The following is a 6799-nucleotide window of genomic DNA, read 5'->3' as shown; positions in this document are numbered from 1 at the left end:
AAAATTATAAAAAATTAAAAGTAGAGCTACCCTAATGACCCAGCAATTGCACTCCTGGGTATTTACCCCAAAGACACAAATGTAGTGAAAAGAAGGGCCATATGCACCCCAATATTCATAGCAGCAATGTCCGCAATAGCCAAACTGTGGAAAGAGCCGAGATGCCCTTCAACAGATGAATGGATAAGGAAGCTGTGGTCCATATATACAATGGAATATTACTCAGCCATCAGAAAAGATGAATACCCAACTTTTGCATCATCATGGGTGGGACTGGAGGAGATTATGCTAAGTGAAAGAAGTCAAGCAGAGAAAGTCAATTATCATATGGTTTCACTTATTTGTGGAACATAAGGAATAACATGGAGGACATCAGGAGAAGGAAGGGAAAAATGAAGGGGGGAAATCAGAAGGAGAGATGAACCATGAGAGACCATGAACTCTGAGAAACAAACTGAGGGTTTTAGAGGGGAGAGGGATGGGGGGATGGGTTAGACTGGTGATGGGTATTAAGGAGAGCACGTATTGCATAGAGCACTGGGTGTTATATGCAAACAATGAATCATGGAACAGTGCATCATAAACTATGATGTACTGCATGGTGACTAACATAATAAAAAATAAATAAATTGAAATAAAAAAATCTAAATAATGTTATTCAATTGAAACTTTAAGTCACATTCTTGGCATTATGCAGGCACATTTCTGAGTTTTTTTAACTTACACACACTATAGTTTTTTTATTTGGTTGGACATCATACGTATTGAACTTCTGGAAAATGTGAACATCCAATCATCATTGTTTTTGCCACTTTTACATTCATTAATTGAGAGATTACATGGATACAGCTTTTCTTGGGTTGTATATAACTTAATTACTAGTCACAGGAATAAACTCAAAGAAACCAATTTGAGATAAACTAAAATGGGGCCTCTATTTTGGAGTGGCGAAAGCACATTGAATCATAACATATAATACCTTTCAATGCTTTTATTGGCTTTCACATGTTTAACTTCTTATACATATTGCCAAAGGGGTGGATATAATGTTGGGTTCTCAAGTAGTTACAACTTTTTGAAGAACAATGGATTTAACCAACAGCTATCTGAAAACCATTAAATACTGTAATCCTAACACCAATCACTGGTTCTCGGGCTAAAACTGTTAATTAGCAAGCATTAAATTTACTGATTCATAGATAGGCATGTCTTCAATAAGATTTTGACCTGCCCAAAAAGAACATATGGTAATAACTCCAAGTATTAGAATTCTGAGGAAAAATGAAGTTACATTAAAAAACCCCATCATTTATCTCACTGTGAATATCTATCAAGATCACTGGATGTTTATTTCTTCCATTTGGAAATCCAGACTTAGGTATCTGAATATATACATTTTTTTTACCACTGTAGGTTTTTGATGTGGATCACAAAATAGCACACAAAATGAAATGCTTTCTTAAGAACAGTAAGAGAGGACAAATTTCTTACTATAAGAAAGCTATATTTACATATGTTAGTTTAGATTTGCCAAATAGTTTCATATCCAGTATTATAATTCAAGAGGTATTATAGTGGCTAATGTGCTGACAAAGAGTCTGAGGTTGAGTCCTGGCTCCAAGAAGTACTATTGACATTGATTAGTGATGGTGGTTCTGAGTCCTGGAGAAAAGAGATCTCCCTTTTCTATCAATAGTAAGCTAAGTTCTGGTTGAGGTAAGGGAGCTCTTCACTGTTATTCTGATATCTAGTTATGTAAGATTTAAGTTCATTTTTCTCTGGCAGTGTGCCAAAATATTATATTTAAAATATATGAAAGATTTCAATTACCAGCTTTTTACTGGGAGCAAGGTATTATTTTGGAATACCAAATGATGTGATTTTTGATTTCCCTCTTTCCTTTATATGAACTTTTTTCCTATGTGGTCATGATCATCTTTTGCCTCAGGGAAGAATGGGAATGACATAAGAGGAAATCAAAGACAGAGATGGGCCAATAATAAGGTTTTGGCTTCGAAAAGTAAGCCCTTTAAGTCCGTATCAGGGAGAACACCTGTGAAAGACTGAATATTTTAATGTGCAAGAACTTAGATATTATTTAGGAGGCCGGATAAGGGTAGCTGGGGTCTTATTCTGAAAGAACAAGGCAAAAACTTAACTATAAACAATAACTGACAAGAGACTAAATGGTTGTGACCGTGGAAGACTGAGGGGGCATGAGATGGGAGGGCACTGCAGCCACTTACCTTGGAAAGACAATAGTGGAGCTAGCTTTGAGAGACTGCCCAGCTCCTGCCTCAAAGGGAACTCTTCAGAGTCACAAACAGGAAGATACAAAGAAACCTATCCAATGCCCAGAGTGAGTCCTTTACCATTCAAGGGACCATTGTCATTCTGCCTGCGCTTAGGGTCATACTACTTGTCCTTCCCTTTGTGTATCCTGTGGGAGCATTCTTCCCCACAGTTGCCTGCCTTTTGCCATGGGATTTTCTTGAGCAGTAACCCTGTCAGATTTGTTAGCTCTTCTGCTTATCTTATGATGGCACAATTTTCAGGACTCTTGCAAGATTCTTGTTTTCAGTCATGGGAGAGTAGACACCATGAACACTGGCAAATGCCACAAATATCCCTGCCTAGAATCTCCCCAGCATAGGTGGTAGAGCCATGGCCAAAGAGGAGGGCATAGAATAGAGAGAAAGTCTCTTAGTACTGTATTTAGATAGGATAGAACTAAACAGAAGTAGTTGAAGATATCCCTCACATTATTTTCCTCAGTAATGATTATTTATCGAAGGTTTATGACATATTATACCCTATGATTATGAATATATTCTAGCACAATTTTTAAAAAGTTACCTATAGATGTTTTTCACCACTACATACCTTGAGGGGAAAAAGACTTTGAAAATTGTAGTTTCAAATAAAATGAAAATACATTAAGAATATAACATAACCTAGACGTCTTCTTCCTGCCTTGTCTTTGGCGTTTTTGTTCTCAGAGCTGCTGATAGCAAGATGTCTTCAGGAAATGCCAAAATTGGGCATCCTGCCCCCAACTTCAAAGCCATGGCTGTTATGCCAGACGGCCAGTTCAAAGACCTCAGCCTATCTGACTACAAAGGAAAATACATTGTGTTCTTCTTTTACCCTCTTGACTTCACCTTTGTGTGCCCCATGGAGATCATTACTTTCAGTGACAGGGCAGAAGAATTTAAGAAACTCAACTGTCAAGTGATTGGTGCTTCTGTGGATTCTCATTTCTGTCACCTGGCATGGATCAACACACCCAAGAACCAAGGAGGACTGGGACCCATGAACATTCCCTTGGTATCAGACCCCAAGTGTACCACTGCTCAGGACTATGGAGTCTTAAAGGCTGATGAAGGCATCTCGTTCAGGGGCCTCTTTATCATTGATGATAAATGTATCCTTAGGCAGATCACGGTAAACGACCTTCCCGTCGGCCGCTCTGTGGATGAGACTCTGCGACTGGTTCAGGCCTTCCAGTTTACTGACGAGCATGGGGAAGTGTGCCCAGCTGGCTGGAAGCCTGGCAGTGATACCATCAAGACTGATGTCCAGAAGAGCAAAGAGTATTTCTCTAAGCAGAAGTGAGCGCTGGGTTATTTTAGGGCTGGGCTGCAGTGGGTGGCCATGAAGATAAAATCTCTTTTGTACTATTGTCATGCTTAGAACATAAGACTTTAGACTCTGTACAGATGTGGTATGGGGACAGGACAGCCCTTTCCTGCAGGGGTTGGGGAGGCCAGGCTTTCTTCCTCTGGAGAGAATGGCCTGAGCTGTTATGGGGCAGGCCAACTCTTATGTACAGTAGTAGGGCATCACTGTTTGTCTTTTGTTGTTTCTATTAAACTTGAACTGAGACAAAAAAAAAAAAAAAGAACATAACATAATCTATGCCAAAAAATCATGAAATCGGATTAAAAATATGAAGAATAAACCCATGTAGATTGGACACATAAAAAAAATCTGATTCCCATACTGCATAGTTGCCCTCACCAAGAAATCAGGATTTTCTTTTCCCTCTGTCTTTGGAACTATTCAAGCAAAAGACTATTAACAGCCTGATGATCCTGCAAAACATGTTTACCTCAGGAAAATTACTGGGCAATATGGAAACCACAGGAGTGGGTTAAGCTGCCCACTCAAACGCTCTATGTTGTCTTCAATTTAAGGTTTGATGAATCAGAGCTAAAAAATGTGACACCCCCCAACACACACCTGTTTCTATGAGGAAATCAAGTATCAAAAAGTCCATGAATACCATTTCCCTGGTTTCTTATTAATGACATGACACTACTGTGAATTTTGGAAGTTGTGGTCCCTACAACCTCCCAAAGGTCGTTTGTAACTACATCTCCTATGAGCTCCGAGCCCTTGCCATCCATGAAATAAAGTTGATCGGCTGACAGTAATGAGACAAATATGTATTAGCTTCATGCCTCGGAAACTGTAATGCCCCTAGTGAATCCTTGACATTTACTGTGTGCAATTTCCCCTGGTGTAAAATGCAGTTTAAAAAACAATGGGAACGCATGAACACGCCGGCAATGACGATGCCAGCCAGGAACTGACTCGTTTAAACGACGTTATAACCTGTTCCGTGAGTATTGATTAGAGTGCAGGAATAAAATAGCTTCAGGTACTTGGAAGGGATTTTAATAGCAAATAATTCTTTTACAACAGTTTCTTTCGATTTGAATCAGGACCTGGCCATTACAAAAAAAAAAAAAAAAATCTAGCTTTGAGAAATGTGAATTTTTCACAAAGCAAGGCTTAATGACATAACTCTGGTATCATCACTTCCCAAAGCACCTACAATAACATCCAAAATCTAAACTCTTATAGCTCTACAATCTCACTATGAAATTCTCTAGGCTCTAGCCACGATCTAACTCATCCACGTTATTTTCCCACCTCTATCCTTTACCTTACTATAATCCAAACAGTCTTCTCCTTCTCTGGCTCTAACATGCTAAGCCCAGCCAGCCTCTGGGACTTGACATTTGTAGGTACGTCTCTTGCAAGGTTTCTTTCCATTGTTAAATCTTTGCATGGTTGGGCATGCAATTTTTCTTTTCTTCCTTCCAGGCATTGCTCAGACTTATCCTAAGAAAGACTTTCCTGGGCCATTCAACTAATTTGGCCATCATCACTCGCTCTTTATCACATTGCCCTGATTTATATTTTTTATATATTATTATGTTTTTGGCTTACTTTTATTCCAAAAGAATGTGAACTCCAAAGAATAGTAGCCCCTGTCTGCCCTGGTTTGGATCATAAAAAGTTGCTCTGATCCTGATATATTTAGAGAATATTCTGCTTTCCCCTGAGCATGTCCACTTGGAAATGGATTGAAAAGTATTTTCAATATCTTGGCAAGGATCATAAAGTCTATGAATAAGGGAATCAGAAAAACTACCTAGTCCAACCACCTCGTTTTGAAGTTGGAAATGCTGGATTGAAATGGCAGGCTTAAACCCTCATTTCTGGCTCCTGTTTCAAACTTCTCTCTGACATATCAGAGTCTATTATGCAGACTTAGCATTAAATAGGCTTTAATAAAAATCTCAGTTTTGTCTAAAATTATCAAAATGTTTGAATATTAGATATAACTTATTTTTTTTTAAAGATTTTATTTATTTATTTGCGAGAGAGAGAATGAGAGACAGAGAGCACGAGAGGGAGGAGGGTCAGAGGGAGAAGCAGACTCCCCGCTGAGCAGGGAGCCCGATGCGGGACTCGATCCCGGGACTCCAGGATCATGACCTGAGCCGAAGGCAGTTGCTTAACCGACTGAGCCACCCAGGCGCCCAGATATAACTTATTTTTTGAAATTCTGACAAAAACCTGATTTTTTCATAGAAAAAAGAAAATATGCTTGTATATAAAAAATTTTCCACAGCTTTATCTGTCCGATGTAAGATTCCTCAAATCATTTCCATTTTCATTTTCAAGGGTCTGCTTAACAAATTTATTCATTCATGCATTCATTTACTCAAAGTTTAATGTTTATAAGGTACTGTGGTAAGCAAAGTAGAGAATAGGAGCTCATGGACACAAAATATTTCCCAATAAACTGAGGTGGCAAGAATGGCATCTAGCTAATAGTTAAATAACCAACAAAGGTGGCAGAGATGCCACAAAAACCATCATCTTCATGAAATATGAAGATTCATTTTCTGAATGGCTACTTGTCAGGAATTTTGGTTGATTTTCAATTCTCATATTCTTTCTGAAAACTAAGGATTATAATTTCTATTTTATAGATGAAGAAACTGAGGATTAATAAGGTGAAGAAAATTGTCCAAAATCACCCAGGTCATTACTGCAAAGCTGAGAATTTGACTCTAAAAACTGCAATCATTATCCAGCATCAATGGTTTTCCATCTGTGCGCACAGAGGCCATTGCAACATTGAGGGGTGGATACGATTAGTATGTGCAACTCCACACATCCAGCCACTTTCATCCAGGGCCCCTCAATGTCTTTCTGGTTTACAAGATATAATGAGTGCAGGCTATCTTCTGTGTCTGACACTGTTTTAGGGAGGAATTATATGAACTAAAGGTTCCTGTAGATCTAACTGGCATATGTCTTTTATTATTTAAAACAAGAAATTAAATGATTAAAAACAGGTGTTTTTTTTTCATTTCTTAAAAAGATTTTATTTATTTATTTGAGAGAGAGAGCAAGAGAGCAAAACCAGGGGGAACTCAGACGGAGAGGGAGAAGCAAGCTGTCCTCTGAGCAAAGAGCCTGATATGGGGCTCAATCC

At 38.6% G+C, this 6799-nt stretch overlaps 1 pseudogene; it reads left to right on the top strand.

Annotated features, from left to right (window-relative positions):
• The first annotated feature begins 2965 nt into the window (after positions 1–2965).
• On the top strand, positions 2966–3898 carry LOC102736933 (peroxiredoxin-1 pseudogene; annotated as a pseudogene).
• The last annotated feature ends 2901 nt before the right edge of the window (positions 3899–6799 follow it).

The sequence above is a fragment of the Leptonychotes weddellii genome, chromosome 7, assembly GCF_054177405.1.
Source record: "Leptonychotes weddellii isolate Sample4059 chromosome 7, ASM5417740v2, whole genome shotgun sequence".
NCBI classification, from domain to species: domain Eukaryota; kingdom Metazoa; phylum Chordata; class Mammalia; order Carnivora; family Phocidae; genus Leptonychotes; species Leptonychotes weddellii.
This window is presented reverse-complemented; position numbering and strand designations above follow the sequence as displayed.